Source organism: Artibeus jamaicensis, unplaced genomic scaffold (genome assembly GCF_021234435.1).
Source record: "Artibeus jamaicensis isolate MK-2021 breed Jamaican fruit bat unplaced genomic scaffold, CSHL_Jam_final contig_332, whole genome shotgun sequence".
Classification (NCBI taxonomy): Eukaryota; Metazoa; Chordata; class Mammalia; order Chiroptera; family Phyllostomidae; genus Artibeus; species Artibeus jamaicensis.
This window is the reverse complement of record NW_026521788.1, coordinates 11,671,376-11,690,136: the sequence shown is the minus strand read 5'-3', so window position 1 is coordinate 11,690,136 and position 18,761 is coordinate 11,671,376.

Here is an 18,761-nt window from a genome sequence, read left to right as displayed (position 1 = left end):
TAATATGATGATTGCTATGTTTGGATTTATATCTGACATTTTGTTATTTTTCTGTAAGTCTCGTGTCATTTCCTCTTTTTTGATATCTTCTTTTTTTGTTTAACCAATATTTTTCTGCATACCATTTTCATTTCTCTGATTTTTATCTGTCTTTTTAGAGTTGTTTATTCTGTGATTTCTCTACAGATTATAATATACAATTTATCTTCCATGAATCTTCTTTGGGTTAATACTAATGCAATTCTTTTTATTTTATTTATTTTTAGTTTAATTTCATTGTTCTATTATAGTTGTGCCAGTTTTGCCCTCATGGCTCTCTCCTGCCCTTCCCAACCCCCTCTCCCACAGTCAATCCCCACCCCATTGTCCATGCCCATGGGTCCTTTATACAGGTTCCTTGACTAGATCCTTCCCCTTCTTTCCCCTATTACCCCCTTCCCCTGTCCGCTCTGGACACTATCAGTTTGTCCTTTATTTCCATGTTTTTGATTCTATTTGCTCACTTTTTTTGTTGATTAGTTTCCACTTATAGGTGAGATTATATGGTATTTGTCTTTCACCGCTTGGCTTATTTCACTTAGCATAATGCTCTCCAGTTCCATTCATACTATCTCGAAAGGTAGGAGCTTCTTTCTTTCTGCTGCATAGTTTTCCATTGTGTAGTAGAAACTTTGCTGTGATGTAGCTCCATTTCCTCCTCTAGACTTTGTGCTAAATTAACATGTATTATATTTAAAAACAGTACAAACCTAACTAGCAGTACTAAAATTATTGCTTCTTAGAAAATGTTATGTTTTTTTTTTAGGGAAACAAGGAGAAAAAAGAAAGTATTATTTACATAGTATCTTAGTCCGTTGGTCAGTTTGGGCTGCTATAACAGAATACCAGGGGTGGCTTATAAACAACAACCACTCATTTCTCAGTTCTTAAAGCTGTGACATTCTTAAAGCTGGCTTGCTTCCTGTTTCATTAACATCTGCCTTTTCGCTGTAACTTCACATGACAGAAGGGGCTAGGGAATCTCTCTGGGATCTCATAAGGATACTAATCCATTTCCTGAGGGCTCCATTGTCATGACATGTCAACTTCCCATAGGTGCCCCCTCCCAATACTATCACATTGAGGGTTAGAATCTCAACATATGAATTTGGGAGGTGGAACGTGGTCAGTCCATGACATCTAGTCATTTATATTTACTCACATATTTTTCATTCCTCCTGCCCTTCATTTCTTCCTGTAGATTCAAGTTACTGTTTGGTGTCGTTTTCTTTAAGCCTGAAGGCTTTTTTTGTAGTTCTTGTAAGGCAGGTCTGCTAGAAATGAATGATCCCAGTTTTTATTAATTTGTGACTGTCTTTGTTTCACCTTCATTTTTGAAGGATAATTTTGCTTTGTTGACAGATTGTTTTTTTCTCCCCAGCACTTTGAAAATGTCATTCCTCTGCCTTCTAGCCTCCATTGTCTCTGATGAGAAGTCAGCCATTAATCATATTGTCGTTCCCTGGTATCTCACAGGCCATTGTTCTCTTGCTGTTTGAAGATTTTTTCCCTTGCCTTCAGTGGTTTGACTGTGATATTTTTAGATGTGTATCTCTTTGTGTTTATCTTACTTGGGTTCCTTGTAATTTTTGCATGTATATAATTTTTTTCATAAAATCTGGAAAATTTTCAACCATTATTTTTTTAAACATTTAAAAAATTTGTCTTCCTTCATTCTATGACTATTATTACATGTATATTGGTATACCTGAATTTGTCCCACAGTTTTCTGAAACTTTGTTTAATTTTATTCAGACATTTTTACTTTGCTTTTCAGATTTAGACAATTTCTTTCTTTTCTTTTTTTTTTAAGGCTTTTATTTATTTATTTATAGACAGAGGGGAAGGGAAGGAGAAAGAGAGGGAGAGAAACATCAATGTGTGGTTGTCTCTAATGTGCCCCCTATTGGGGAACTGGCCTACAACCGAGGCATGTGCCCTTATTGGGAATTGAACTGGCAACCCTTTGTTTCACAGGCTAGTGCTCAATCCACTGGGCCACACCACTCAGGGCTGGACAATTTCTTTTGATATATCACCATCAGTGGGAAGTTTACCAAGTAAATTTGACTTTGAAGATTAATATCTTTTTCTTTTATTTTCATTTCTTCTCATCTGGTCTCAACTTTTCAATTTAAAGAAGTAACAAAGCCAGATGAATTTCCAAACATGGGGTTAGATATAGACAGTGGAAACACCTCCACCCCCAAACCCCAGGCCTCTCTGTAAGTGCAGTGAAGGGAACAGAGTGGCTCTGCTCAGTTTAGATTTGGAACAGAATTTGCCTACTCCAGAAAGCCCTGCCGCTAATGTGACTCATCCTCTTGAGATGGTAATTAGTGACCGTTTGTTTATCTGTTTTAAGTAAATCCTTTGTGGTGTTTATTTGGTTCAAGGGGATTGGTAATTCATTTCCTACACTGGGTGGTTGATCAAAGTATTCTGTCCAAAAAAGACTACTTGTCCTAGGAGGAATTCTGGTAAATACATTATTCTATTTAAACAAGTTACTGTATTTTGCCATCTATAATGTATTCCTACGTACACTGAAAGTTTCTGGCCCAAACTTGTAGAAAAAAAACTTTTTTAATTTTTAAATTTCTATATTAATTTATTTATATTTAAAAACAAAATCAATGATCATATTTCAGGGTATTATGTTGCATACAGATATTGTTACTGCTTCCTAGAGCCACAATTTTAACATGTAAGCATAAATAAAAGAATTATAAGCATTTATATAGGTTTGGCATTAGTAGTGCCCATGTATAATGTGCATCCTTATTTTTTCCTAAAAAAAATGGGCAAAAAAAGGAGCATTATATATGGCAAAATATGGTACATATTTTCTCTTGTGACTTACTAACGTATAATCTGGAAATGAAAATAATAGTGGGTATCTTATGGAATTATTGCAGTAATTAAATAAGTGAACATATGTAGATATTTTAGAAAAGTGGCACATAGAAAGCATTCTTTTTGTATTATCCATTATTGTGGTGATTACTTGTATAATATTTCCATGGCGTTTTAGAACCTTGGATTGTCCTAGCACAGCAAATGGAATGGCACCGCAGATGATTTCTCACCGAAGCCTTGGGCCAAGCTCCTGTCTCCAGAACTGGTGTTGTCCACGGTGGGAAGATGGCTTTAATGATAAGTCCTTTGAAGAATCACCATGATGTGGTTCACAATTGCCCATAAAATGCATTTATGCATTGTGATAGAATCAGTCAGTAATTAGGTCACATTTCATTTTGGTTTTCTTTCTTAAAACTTTAAAAAATGCTTTTTGTTTATGCTATTACACTTGTCCCAAATTTTCCCCTGTTGCCCCCTTTCACCCAGCCCCCTGCCACTCAAAAGAGAATAGTCAAACCAATGATATGAATATTTATTTTGTTGCTGTAAACATTGTCAATGTGATGCCTTCACCTGTTAGATCCTGATTTCTAAATGCACATGAGTGATGCCATACCAACACTATTGGGTCTTGAGTTCTTATCAGCTATTTTCACTTTAGTACCCCTTGCCCTACTTCCCGCAGTTGAATTTAAGGAGGACTGAATGAAGTTTAGTCATCACCAGTGTCCTGGGTCAACATTATAGCTACTGTTATAAATAATTAACAAAAATGTTTGGCAAAATGGCCACAACCATTATGACATTTTTGACCAACCACTGTAAAATATAATCACTGCTTGAAACCTGTATCTGCTTGAAAAGCACTGAATGTATGAATCTTCTCTAAAAATTTTATCTAGAGAAAAAATCAGTATCAATTTCCTTAACCAGGAAGCCCTAAATAACTCTAATTAGAGCAGTTGAAGTGGGCTTTACTACAGTTCAGGTTCCCACAGAGGGCTTAATCAACCTGTACGCATAATGAACACCTAGTTACAAAGCTAAGTGTAATCCGTGTGTGCAAGGGGCATGGGAAAGACGCTGTAGCTGCAGATAAGACTGGCCCTTCCCAGAGCAGGTCAAAACCAACAGAGGTCTAACTAAAGCTCCACCTGTCTGTCTGTCTCAGCAGTTCCGTTACATCAAATGTAAATTCTGACATTATTTTAGTACGTTCAAGCCTCAGATGAAAACATGCATGTTCATTTGTAATATTTTTCTTAAATCTGTAAATTCAAAAACAACTTACATATTTCTAACTCACTGTAAACCTTTTGATGTTAAATATGTGAATATTATTATAAATATTCTTCTCATTGTTATTGTTTATATAAATCAACATCTTTCACGATTATTTTAATAATTCCTTCAGCTTAAGTGCTTTGCTAAAGTAAGTGGTGAAAAGGAGCAAGCAATAAGCATATCAGTAAACCTTTTTTCACTGGCTGGTCATTTGGAGTCTATTCTATTTGGAATCAGTGTTAAATAACATTGTGCTGATCATTGTTGCACACAGACCTAGGTAACCTAAAATTTTCTTTGTCTTAATAATATCAGTTGTTGTACAGAAAGGAATGCAGGGGTCCATGGTGCTGAATAGTGGGTACAGGCGAACTGTAGTTTGCTGAGATGTCTTTATGACGGAAACCCACACAAAGATGGAAGAGACTTTCTCTGACATTTGAACAGTAATTGCCAGTCATTTCTGTGACCTCTACCTGATTTTTCTTTTTCTATTTGAACATGACTAAGGAGAAGGACCCTGGATGTTGTGAAGTTCATGATGGGACCTCTGACTTTGTTTACAAGTTGGCTACCTTGGATTTTTATTTTTGCTGTACTTAGTATGTATTGCTGAATGAGGGTCTTTTATTGATATACAGCTTGCTAAAGAGTAATTTTGTTTTTCCCTTATTAAAAAATACTTCTTGAGTGTTAATGATAAGTACAGGGGATAAAACAATTAGCATGGGATTGTCCTTCACCTCACACGGCTCCTTGGTGGTTCTGGCTCATTTGCTGTAAAGGGCCTATGACTTGGAGATGCTGTGCTGCCCCCACTTCCATTTCCTAACATACACTGTTGACTTTCCCTGGATAAATCCCTGTACTACCAGAGTACATTGCTTTTGGTTATAATTTGTTTTGCTCTTACTATTTGGTTGGCCAAAAAGTTTGTTTTTTTCCATAAGATGGCTCTAGTACCACTTAGTTGTCTTTAACGTCATTTGAAACAGTTTTGTTGGATTGTATTGTGACAGCTGTCCTATCAGCATACATTTTAAAAAGCTCATTAAAATTGGTGAGCTTTTGGGCATCCATTTTAATATTGAATATAAAAGAAAATAAGCAACATTTCTGGCATATTATGCTTTATTATTTCCAGAAAGGTAAAAATGCAGCTGAAACACAAAAAAGATTAGGGCAGTGTATGCAAGAAGGTTTGGTGATTGATCAAAAGTGGTTTGTAAAGTTGCTACTTTTGAAGATTGTGGAAATTAGATATTTCTCTCTGGATGATGCATCATGGTCTGGTGAAGTTGATAGCAAACAAACTGAGCCATTAACTGAGGATAGTCAATGTTCTAATATGTAGGAGGTAGCCGACATACTCAAAATATCAACATCTAATTGGTGAAAATGAAAAAGATATCTTTTATTTTATGGAAAAAAACTCAGTGGACATTTTGGCCAACCCAATATTTATAGCCGCTACTGTTGAGATTCTTTCTATAAAAGGCACTGTGTCAGGTGTTTGGAGGGATCATCTGTAGTCTTCACAACTATTATTTTCTATTATTACATTCAAGTACTATTATTTTCTCTATTCAGAAGGAAGTGAAACAGAACTTGAAAGAGTCAAAGTATATTATTCTAGGTTACATAGGCCCTGCCTGGTAGCGCTGAAACTACATTCTCACTCTAGAACTCAACGCCTAAACACATAGGATAAACCTTCTTATATTTCTTTTTATTTTCATTGTTTACTCTAGTAACTCGTACTGAAAGAGTTGTATATATGGGAGGTTGAGTAAGGAAAATGTGTTAATTAGTGCTTTTGCATTATGAAGGGAAAATTGCAAAATATGTCTCTCAGATCTTTCTCCCCAGAGACTCTGATCTGCCCCATGGTGGTAGGAGGGATCTGTAATTTGATTTGAAAAACTCCCCCAGGAATTTTGCTTGATCACCTCTGGTTGAGAACCAGCAAGGATCAGTCACATTTGCTACATCCTGGACAGCATACTTTTTACTTCACACTTGTCCAGGCATTCGACTTCCAGCGGGACTCCTTGCTGGAGTCTGACTTTCATCATTCTTCCTTATGGGTGTCTGACTGTTTCCTGACCCCACATCAGATGGGAGCACTGTAGTGCCCAGTTTGATCCCCGTCTTCCCTCAGCCGCTCCCAAAGAGGCCTTAGGCCTTCAGGCTGGGCTCCCTCGTGGCCTTTTTGTGCCTACAGTATAAGAACAATCTTTTTTCACTTTCAGTATTTTCTCCCTTGGGCTTTTAAGTTGTAATAGAAGGTAAAAAATTTCAGTACAACAGATTTATGGCAAATTGGTTGCAGAAAATAGGTCCTGGTAGATAAATGACCAGAAGTGAATTCCTCAGTTTGTTATTTTTAAGCAACTTGGGAGCCATGTGAAAGTTCGATGGAAATATAGTAAAAAGAGTTGTCTGCTGTCTTTGAAAATTGTCTTATCTCCAGGCATTATTTCATTAAATCCAGTAAACATTTACTCAGTTCTTAACATCTAAGGCACTTTGATAGGCACTACACACAGCATCAAAGTGAGGGAGACGTATAAACACGGCTCTTCAGCCTGCAAGGAAGAACACGAATAAAAAGCGGAAGGTTGAAGCAATGCCTGCGGAACACTTGGAGGCTGTTCACATGTTTAGTTGTGGGTATCGTGGGACTTACATCACAAGAACTACATTACAGTCTCCCAGGAAAGGTGATTTTTAGGGCACCAGGAACTGAAGGAGTGGCGTGGGTGAGCAGAAGAAAGAGATGCTAGAGAAGGAGGAAAGAGCCAGTCGTTTATGTTTAGTATTTTGTGTGTGTGGGTTCAATTCCTGCAATGTGTTTTATTTTGGAATTGGTGAATGGAAGAGGACTTAGCTTATTTTTGTTGTTGTTGTTGGCTTGGATACAAGGTCACTGGTGGGCTCTTCTTTCCCCCAACTACTGAGGGGACTGATGCTGATCTGAGGGTGACAGAAATGCACAACCTCTTTTTATTTATTGTTTAGCAAGCCTGTGGGGTTCATACCAGCCTCAGGGTAAAATGGCAATTACGAGAATCAATCAGGTGGAAGCATAGTTTCTATCAGTCAGCACTGACATATTACATGTCTATGATACAGAAAAATGAAAGGATAGATCCTATCATTAAAAATAATTGCCTTACTAATTGACATAATCAACTTGAACTAGTCTGAAAGCTAATTTTTAAAAGCCATGTCTGAGGTTCTGCAACAGAAAGCTCAGCCATTATGCATATTACTTTTCACCCCCCAAAACACCCTCATCACGTAAATGTTTCCCTCACCTCCATCCCAACCCTCTCTCTTTAGATCACCCCAACTTATCATATCCCATGATCTCAACCTAAAAATTTAGGCCACATTGGTTAATCTTTTGTATGAGGTAAAAATCTCCCTAAAAATCTCCTTTCTACTCCCTTTCCCATGGTTTGAGTAAACCCAATCTTGCCATTTATTTACTCCCATTAGCTACACTTTCTCAGAGAGACCATTCATTACCCTTCCTGAGTAGAGTGAAATTTAAATTTCCCTTCAAATGTCAGGGATCTAGCGTTCAACTGGGATCAGTGACTTTGAAATGATTGCAGGTACATAAACTGCTGTGTATTGCTCCTTTAACAATAGTAAAAAAAAAACAACCCCATAATCTGACAAAAGGGGCACGAGGTGATTTATCATAAAATGCAGTGAATTACATCTATGTACTCATCCATCTGTTCAACAAATTTTTATTCAAATTCACTTAGCTGGTTTCTTGGAATACAAAGCTGAAAACCAGCTATAGCTGATCTACTTTAAGTATTGCCCATGATTCCTACAGTATCAGAGTCATAAAAAAATAGTTGTACTGTACAGAGTGTATTAGTAAACCTGATTTCTTCAGAATTTTAATAATTAGCCATTAGGGGACAATGAATTTGTACTAGTTGAATTGATTTCAACTACAAAAGCAACTCACAGATGCGGAATCACTGTGGCACCTGGTAGTTAAGGAAGGATTAGCAGAGAAACTGGGACTATAGAAAAGCTTTGAAAGATGATTAATAATTGGATAAATGAAGGCAAAGAGAGATATCCTTCCAACTGTGGGAAGGTTGAGAAATAACCTCTCTTTTTCCAATGCCAAGGCTGTTTTCCACACCTGTGCATCTTCAATTTCATTATAACTGGCCACAGAGAGTAGAGCCAGTTTAAAGCCGACACATCTGATTTTAGGCTCCTTGCTTGTGGCAACATCGACAAATTTTTATTTGTTCTTTTACTTCTGTCAGCCAGTTGAACAAAAGATACAGAAACTTGGAAACATCATCTTGAGGCAGGTTAGTAAAAAGCTAGAAAAATTCCCTGGCAAGTGGAATGGGGAAACTGAGAGAGATAGTTAAACAAATGGCCAAGCAATTAACAACCAGCTAATAAATGACAAGACCCTAGCCTCCCTAAAAAAGACACTTAGGAGCAGATGGTTTACATTTCTTCTCCCCCACCAGAGAGCTAGCAGCTTAAATCACCCTAGTAAGGGGGAGAGATAACAGAGACCCGGTTTGTGCCATTAGTGCCAGCCAAACCCCAAACCGGATGAAGTCAGGGAATAAATAACAAAAAGCCCAATTAGAGCTAGTCAAATCCAAAACAGAGGTGAAACTGACTAGAGAATGATCCCAAACACTACTCTCTGCGCATCTGGATTCATCAGCATATTAAAGATGCACCTGGAAAGCTAATGAATATTGGCTCTGAGGTGTTGAAATATTCTGAGATATCCTGATTGAGACCTCCCCTAAAATTCCCCCCCTGCAGAAAACAGATAAAAACCCTCAAGACAAAGGACTCAGTGCCCGCTCTCCCTTGAGCCTGCCTGCACCTCCTTTTCCTCAGGTGTGAACCGGTTTTCAAAAATACTTATCTGAGGATATGTTTATTGTTTGTGTGTTTGTTTGTTTTTTAGAGAGAGAGAGAGAAATGTGAGAAACATCTATTGGTTGCCTTCCATATGCGCCCCAACTAGGAAATGAACCTGCAACCTGTTGGTGCATGAATGATCTAATCAACAGAGCTACCTGGCCAGGGCCTCCGGTGTGAAGTTTTACTTTCTTTCTCTTATGCTCCAGGGGCACTCCTCTTGCCTAACTTTTCTAAGGGCCAAAGCAGCTCCATCTGGGCTCAGTGTGCTGTCCTTTGATTTTGCTTCCTCCGTTCTAAGCCCTTCCTTTGTCACACTATTTCAGGTTTTAATAAGCATTATCCAAATCTCTTGAATTTGTGTCTCGAGTTCTTTCCTGCAGGAAGTCCAGAACATTCTGAGCTGTGCTGGAACATATCTGCCCTGTCCTGGTCCCTTCCAGCTAACAATCTCATCCAAAGGGTGTCCTGCAGTGTGATCCATTCATCATTTTTATCCATTCATCATTTTTATGTGAACTGGGGGGATGACTCTTGAAGGAAGGCAGGGGCCATTTTTGTTTGGGGGTTTGCTTTATTTTCTTCCTTGTGTATAGTATACAATTAGTTGATAGTACACATTCAATAAATATTGAGAATACTGGGTAGAGAAAGCAGGTAGAGATTGTAACTCCCATTGTCTTTTAGGAGGTAATTCTAATAGAGGGGAGAGTGAGGAAACTATGAAGCTACAAAAATTGATTTTGTTATTAACAAAAAGACATAGTGCTGAGAAATTATTTTGTTTTCTAAAATCAAAGACTTTCAGATACTTTGCTGTTTGAAAACCATATCAGTTAGGATGGAACAGCCCTTTCTACACAGAGAATCTGAGTCACTTTGAGGCAACCGGAATTACTAATTCATGTTCAGAGCTGTAGATAAGGAGTTTCTAAATAAAACATTTCAAATTTATCTCAACTTTGTAGTTTCCAAGGAAACAGAACCTTGAGTCTGCTTTGCAGTCTAGACAAGATGTAAATCCTTTTTACTTCAAGTCCTTGCTTCACTTTGAGCAAATAAAAATTCTGTTTCATTTAAATTTTACCTAAACTTCACCCTTTCCATGAATCCTACAATAAACCTGCCTCTTCCTTTGTTTGATGAGTTATTACACAGCTGCTTTGAAGTGCTTTTCTTTGTCGTAGCAAGAAAATAAACCTATTTTGTTTCTATCTGCATGAAAAAGCTGGGCTAGCAATACTTGTATCAGGCAAAACAGACTTTAAAACAAAAAGACTATAACATGAAACAAAGAAGGGCCCAACATTCCACTTCTGGGTCTTTATCTGTAGAAATCCAAACAAGTAATTTGAAAAGACATATGCATGCCTACGTGTGGGGGCAACTTTCCTCGTAAGTCCCCCCAGTTGCCACGGATGAAGAGTAAATATGACCGAGACATGATGTGATCTGCTTGGGGAGAAGTGAGCAGTGGCCAGTTTCTTAGGGGAAAAGGCCTCGAGCCCCCTCCTCCAGGGCCTTTTATTGGGTTGTAATACACAGGAATACAGGGCGGCAAGGATCAAACAGTAGATAACATTCAAAGAAATCTGAGAGCTTACTATGAGTCAGAGTCTGTCAGGAACAGACTCTGTCTAAGGGTTCCCACTTGAACCCTTAACATATGAATGAAAGCACTCTTAGCAGAGCAGATTTCACAGGTTTATCAGGAAGTCTTTGTGATGCCAGATTTTTCCCCAGGACTCGCTCTAGCAAGGCAAGGAGCTGCACCTCTCCCCAACAGGTATTCAGGCTTAAGGGGATTAGAGCCAGGAAACGCTTCTCCCAGAGGACATGGGGACTCCAGCTTTGTCAGAGCGGGGGGTGGTGGGGGTGGTGGGGTGGGGTGGGGGTGGGTAGCGAGAGTCCATTGCTCCTTGTTGCAGCCCCCCCCCCCCAGTCCTTCCATGAAGGCCTCCCAAGTGATCGAGTCTGGCTTAGGTTGCCCCCCGCTGTGAGGGGTCTTACCGGTCATTGACTTCTGACCAAGCTTTGGGGGCAGGGAGAGGAAACTGAGGCAGCATTTGCTACCAGGGACAAGCTTTGTCTCTTGCAGCTCGAATTCCAAAGGTCATCCCTCGCCCTTAGCCACAAGGGGTCGAGATACAATTCCTAGAACCAGGCAGAGCAGTCTACAACACCTGTGTATGTTGCAGCATTATTTAAAATAGCTAAGATATGGAAGCAACCTAAGTGTCTATTGACAGAGAAAAGGATAAAGAAGATGGTTCATATATACAATGGAATATTACTCAGCCCCAAGAAAGAATGAGATTTTGCATTGCCACAGTGTGGATGGACCTTGAGGGTATTATGCTAAGTGAATTAAGTCAGTCAGAGAAAGACAAATACCATACAGTTTCACTTATGTGTGGAATCTAAAAAGCAAAGTAAAGGAACAAATGAAATAGAAACAAACTCATAGATATAGAGAACATTTTGATAGTTGCCAGATGGAAAGGGGTTTTGGGGGATGGATGAAGAAGGTGAAGGGATTAAGATGTGCAAATTGCCAGTTATAAAAACAGTCATGGGGGTGTAAGGTACAGCATAGGGAATATAATAAATAATGTAATAACTATGTATGGTGCCAGATGGGTACTAGACTTATCTAGGTGATCACTTCAAAAGTTATATAAATGTCAAATCACTATGCCATATACCTGAAACGAATGTAATAGTCCCTGTAATGTAATGTAATGTCAGCTGTAATTGAAATAGAAGAGATTATTTAAACATAAAAGAAACTGAATCTATGTCATTAGGTTATAAATTTGTTCCTATGGCCTTTATCAGATTGGCTTTATCAAACTTAACAGTTCAGATCATGATTTTAGGGGAAGAAGAGGCTATTTTTTGCCACCTACTCAATAGTATTTGTTTCAAGGATTATTGATCTCTTTAATAATCTTTGTTTCAAGGAGTTCATCATCACCAAGCCCTTATTAAATGAAATGTTAAAGGGACTTATCTAAGAAAAAGGAGTTAAAAAATATGAGCAGTGAAAGGACAGCAAACTCAGTTATTAACAACTACATCTAAAACAAAAGCAAACTAAGCAGACAGCTAGATTTGGGGTAGAACCACAGAAATGGAGATCACATGGAGGGTTAGCAACAGGGGAGTGGGAGGAGGGGAAGAGGGAGAAGGTACAGAAAATAAGCATAAACTGTAGGTAGAAAATAGATGGGGGGAGGGCAAGAATAGTATGGGAAATGTAGAAGCTAAAGAACTTATGACTCATGGACATGAACTAAAGGGAGGAATGGTAGGGGAGGGGTGTGCAGGGTGGAGGGAAATGAAGGGGGGAATGGGACAGGTGTAATGGCACAATCAATAAAATATATTAGAAAAATAATCTTTATTTCAACATACATACTCTGCCTCTAATAGAGAAAGTTATTTGATGTAAATTAGGCATTTTGGTGAATTGCTCATTATAGAAGCATGCATATATAAGTGTAATATCTCTGTCATTCCAATGCTTAGGGAATGTAAAAGTTAAAAAAATTTCCCACTGCCACAGGGCAGAGATTTTGTTTCTTTTGCGCCCTGCTGTTTCCCAGGCGCCTGACAACACCTGGCATGCATTTTGTTCTCAACGCGTATTTCTTGAACGTTACACACACACACACACACACACACACACTTCCATGTTTGCCGTAAAGGGCTACAGGGCTACAGCAAACATGCAATTTCGGTCTTGAGGAAAAAAGTAGAGGCAATTGTTTCTCTCCCCTTGTTTGTTCTTCCCTTTTATAACCTTGTATCTGAGCCTTTACCTCCATTCACGCTCTCCTCATTTATGATGCCTTCTGCATTATAATAATCTTTAATTACTTTTTGTTACTTACAAGATAAAATCAAATTCTCAGCTAGTTATTAAAAGATCTACACACTCTGACTCAATCAGCCTTTTCATGCTGCTGTCTGTGCTGTTACTCCCTTCTTGGAAACAAGAAACATGTTTTGAAATTACCACTTGTGACAGCAGTTTCTCCTCAGATACTCAGGTGCCTGCCTGACATTTACCCGTCCCCAAGGAGCCCAATGACTAGTTCTGGTGGATGTGCTCTGAACAAAATGACATGGGTCACTTCCAGATGAAGTAGAAGCTGTTGTGCCTCCTCTTCTTTTTTTCTCTACATGAGGTAGCTATGCTGTAAATGTGTGACTCCAAGATAGAGATCAGTAGCTTGCCTATGTTTGGATGTACATGCTGGATATGTTGGCATACGAAGCTCTAGTGCGCTAATGCATTGAGGTGGTTTGTGGTACAGCAGTTTGCAGTATTTACTCTGCATGATACAACATTTATCTTCAATCTGTTTCTGGGTTACCTACTTCTCTACATCTCTATCAGAAGGTTTTCTATTTCTCAAGGTCCACAATAGCTCCACCAATTTTGAGAAGCCTGTCTAATTGCTCCAAATCTAAGGGGGAGATTGATCTATTTTTCCCTTGGATGGCCATTGCAACACCCATTTAAATCTAACTGCTAATGGACTAGTGAGGAAGGCCTAGGTTATTGTTTATCTCTTTCAGTACAGTTTTAATTTGTCCTTTAGCTTTGTTATGGGTTTCTGTATCTTTTACTACCCGATGATTCCTGAAGACCTAGGAAAAAATGTTTGCAGTCTCCTCCTGGTGATTAATTTCATGATAGATTTTTATCTTCTGAACATTCTAACAATAACATTTTATTGGAAATATCCAAGATATTGAGCAAGGTAGATATTTTTCTAAGATGATTTTTGAATAAAACTTGCTCCTTTCTAAAGCTATTTTTATTCCAGTTTGAATAAATTTAAACTGACATAAGGAATTATGCTAAATGGTTGCAATTGATATTAGCCATTGCCATTAATCATTGGCAATTAAGTCATTATCAAGTGGTAGTCATCGGGGAAAACTGCATGTCTTCAGTGAACTCAGATACCTCTCCTTGACCACAAAGACTCCAGTGTGTAATGCGGTGATCCCATTTTCCAGGTCATGGATATACAAACCTCTCTCTAGAACTTGGTCTGTCCAAGTTTTCCCTGAACCATTTTCATCTCAGATGTTATTCTGTAATTATTCTATGGGTATAGAATAGCAGGTGAATAGTTTGGAAATTATTAACATTGTGTAACATTAAATGAGTTCTTCGCCCTTATCCAAATAGTGAGATACTGAGCCCTTTTGAACACATTTCTGTTTATGAGATTAGGCCGGTTTGCTGTCATTCTCACCTGGCTCTTTTATGCTAATTAAGCTGATGTGGTTATTTTTTTAAAGTTCTCTTCTGAATAGATCAGGAACTTCATAACTGATTCTCCAGGAAGCTTCCTTTCTACTCTTGCAAGCTGGAAGGGAATAGGGGTGCTCCTTTCCAGAACTTAGGCCCACCCCTTGTGTACAAAACACTGAAGGTAAGGCCACGTCTTACTTCTATCCATTATACCCACTATATGACCCCTCTCTCTGTGGAGGCAGACAAAACACTGATGAAATTCCGTGGTAGCCTTTTCAAGGTTAATAATGAGCCTCTCCCTGAATATATTTAAAAACATGAATCTTTTTCAAATGAATTGTAGAGACTAAATTAACTAGAGGTTTATTTCATTTTATATCCTATGAAAAGTCAGGTGTAAGTCAAACTTTATTTGAAATGCCTTAGGAAGCTGGCCGTATAAAGAGACTCTAAGTTAATGCTTTTATGGTTTACATAATCACCATTTCATCAATCTGGAATTCACAAATTGCGTTCTGAAACCAAGGACTAGCCTGCAGTGAGTTATCAGGAGTGCCATGACAATTGCATTTCTTTGTTGTACCTATTCTTGTATTTGTGGGCTGACATAAAATACAAATCCTCCCTATTTTCTCAGGTTTTCCCTATTTTTTTACAGCTCCACAAATCATCATGTTATTACAAAGCTTTTGTCAGAGTGTTTTGATAATGCTATGCACCACTGGTAGAAATTCTGCCCTTGTTAAATCAATTACAAAATTCTTTCAATGATCAGGTTAGGTTTTATACATGGATCCTAAGCTGCTCTTGCTATGAGACTCCAAATTATTGCTACTTAAATAATTTTGCATTAACATGGAAGTGAATTAAGTAGAGGACTGCTTTCACAATGTGCTTGTTATTACACCCATTATTGTATCCATAAGTCATGATTCTATATTAAATTTTACGTAAACTTCAGCTTCCACAGAGCTATTCCTGGAAGCATGGTCATTTCAAGTAGAGCCTATATTCTGAGCCCATTTGAATAGATCAGTAAAGTGACAGGAATAGATTCATAAACTGAGCATAGGAGATACCAGGCAAACATCTACTGTTATATTTCTTAGAAAATGCCCAGTTCATTGTGAACTCTCAATTAGTATATGAAGACTGACAGAATAAATGAACTTGACCAACTATTATTGGTCTTATTAAGATCAACAACTATTAAAAGACAAAACAACATCTGGTCTTAGGATCCTCTGGCTAAGACCTTTACCTTGCACTCAGTACCTACCAGCTCAAAACTCATGAACTATAAATTGTCCCTTTTGGAGTCTTAGTGACTTAATGAAAATTATATTTTCTTCTTGACTACTTTGACTGCACTGACAGTGGACAATAATATAAAGAGAGGCTAACGAGTGTACTTTAGGCATGGCGTAAGAGACAGCTATGAATTCTGCTACTTGACTCATCAGTGTTAAACAAATCAAAAGGAAAGAGCTTCTATATAAGCAAAGATTCATTCATTTTGGGTTTCAAATAGTACTGTAAGAGAACATACAGCCTGAGTAAAATAGATAAAAAGGAAGACTTAGGACCTTGTGTCTTCTTGCTATTTTAAGGAGATATTTATTTGTAAATCAATTATTTATTTTCATTCGATCTTTATTGGATTTTTTCCATTAGTACTTAGTCCCTTTGTATCCCCCTTCCCCCAGCAACCACCACAGTGTCGTCCTTCTCCATGATTTCTTTTTCCTTTTTGCTCATTCCTTCCACCCCCTAAGTGACTTGGTTCCACTAGCCATCATCTACTCTCCATCTATGAGTCTGTCTCTGTTTTGCTTGTTCATTGGATTCTACATATGAGTGAAATCATATGGTATTTGTCTTTCTCTGACTATTTCACTTAGCATAATGTTCTCCAGGCCCATCCATACTGCTGCATTGGGTAAAATTTCCTTCTTTTTATTTATGGCCAAGTAATATTCCATCGTGTAAATGTATTATAGTTGTTTTATCCACTCATCTGTTGATGGACTCTTGGGCTGTTTCCATTACTTGGTGATTGTAAACAATGCTGCAATGAACATTGGGATGATAATACTCTTTCAAATTATTGTTTTGAGTTCCTTCAGATATATCGTGAGAGATGGGATTGCCGGGTCAAAAGGCAGATCCATTTTTAATTTTTTGAGGTATCTCCATACTGCTTTCCAGAGTGGCTGCACCAGTCTGCATTCCCACTAATAGTGCATGAGGGCTCCTCTTTTTCCACAAACTTACCAGCACTTGTTGTTTGTTGATTTATTAATGATATGGTCATTCTGACAGGTGTGAGGTCATATCTCATCACAATTTTAATTTGCATTTCTCTGAGTGATTCTACTATTATTAAATTGAGTTCAGATGAACTCAATTCAACAACCATTTTTCCAACATGTTTGGAAAGCCCAAGTAATAAAATAATTTTCTTTTGAGGAAGACCAGTTGTGAAAATGGTATCATAAAACTAAGGAAATTCCAAATAAAAGCTTTAACTGGCCAGCTGGATTAGAGTTGCTCAGTAGAGATATGTTATCAAGCACACACTTATTAATTGTCATCTACTATTATTGAAGGAGAAGTAAAGAGATGGCCCTTCTCGATTTCCTTGTCAGTCTCTATAGAACTTTCTTTCCAGTGGGTCCTCATCTGTAATTGTAACACTTGGGGCCTTTCATTTTGTGTTGTTCAACCATTTTTCTTGTTGTCTTTTTTTTAATAGCTCTTTTTTTATTTATTTTTATTTTTATTTTTTAAAATAATTTTATTTAATTATATTTCAAGTACAGTTTTTTGTCTATTTCTCCCATCCCAGCCCCGCCCCCCCCCCCGCCCTGTGCTCCCCACCTCCCTCCCATTCCAACCCCCTTAGTTCTTGTCCCTGTGCCCTTCATATTTGTTCCTCCAAATCCCTTCCCCATTGTCCCCTCAAATTCCATTCCCTCTCCCTTCTGGTCACTGTCCCCCTGTTCTCCATTTCAGTGTCTTTGTTTTTATTCTTCTTGCTTGTTTGTCTTGTTGTTTAGCTTCCTGTTAAAGGTGAGATCATATGGTATTTGTCTTTCAACACCTGGCCTATTTCACTCAGCATAATGCTTTCCAGTTCCATCCATGTTGTTGCAAAGAGTAGTAGCTCCTTCTTTCTCTCTGCTGCATAGAATTCCATTGTGTATATGTACCACAATTTTTGTTGTCTTATATTCCCCAGTAGATTGTGAACTAATTGGATGAAGAAATAGCGTTTATTTCTGTTCTCACCACAGAACCCAGCATGGTGCCCTACATGCAGTATTTAAGATAGGGAAAAGAAGAAAGGGAAAGATGTATAAAATAAAGAAGAAATTATATATTCAAATACTAGCTTAAGTGTGTTGAGTTTTTGACATATTCCATGTTCTTCACAACCACTGTCTAATTTAATCCTATTAGTAATTCTGTGATGTCAGCAATATTAGCTCTCTTCTATGGATGAGGAAGTTGAGACTCGAAGAAGATAATTTGCTAAAATCTCACAGCTTATAAATGAATCTTTTAACTTGTAGATCCTGTGTTTCATCCATTATTCAATGTTACCTTTAAGAAAAGAGAGAAAGAAAGGAAGGGTGAAGGAGAAAGAAGGGCAGAGAGGAAAGTTGGAGGAGAGGAAGACAGGAAGAGGGTAATAAGGTAAGGAAGCAGGAATGAGAGGAGGAATCTGTTTGGCGCCTGGTATAATTAGAAATATGCTTTGATTTTCAAGAAACTATTGCAATTTCCATTAATACTTTTTGCACGTGTACATCAAACGTCTCAGATAATACTGTAATTATAGTGTACAGTGAAGCTTTTGTAACATAGCCATGAAGTAATTCAATTCCAGTGAGTTCTATAGCATATTTTTCTCGGGCCTGGGATTGAGGCCATAAAGAAAGGGTAACAAATTAATTGCCTTTAAACAATGCAAATGTTTACCAGGATGTTGGCCTGTTTCATAGAATAACAGTAGGGTCATTTTGTTGTCTCTGGTTGAGAGGCTGAGCAATGACCAGTTCATTGTCAGAACCTGAAAGTTCCCATTTCACATTGTTTTCTGTCATGAGATGATTTATTGTTTTAATTTTCAGTACAACATTTAATATATTAAGAAATGTTTCCCACAAAGATCCCATATGGGGTTTTGTTCTGTTAACCTAAAAATAAAAAGTCAAAGTGAGAGGCAACAAGCATTTATTCAAGATCAAAGAATTGCAATCTGGGAGTATAGATTCGAACAGTTACAGGGTAAAGGCAAAGATTTCTAAATGAAAAAGTAAGGGAAATAATTATATGACTAGAAGAAGGGAATTTCTGT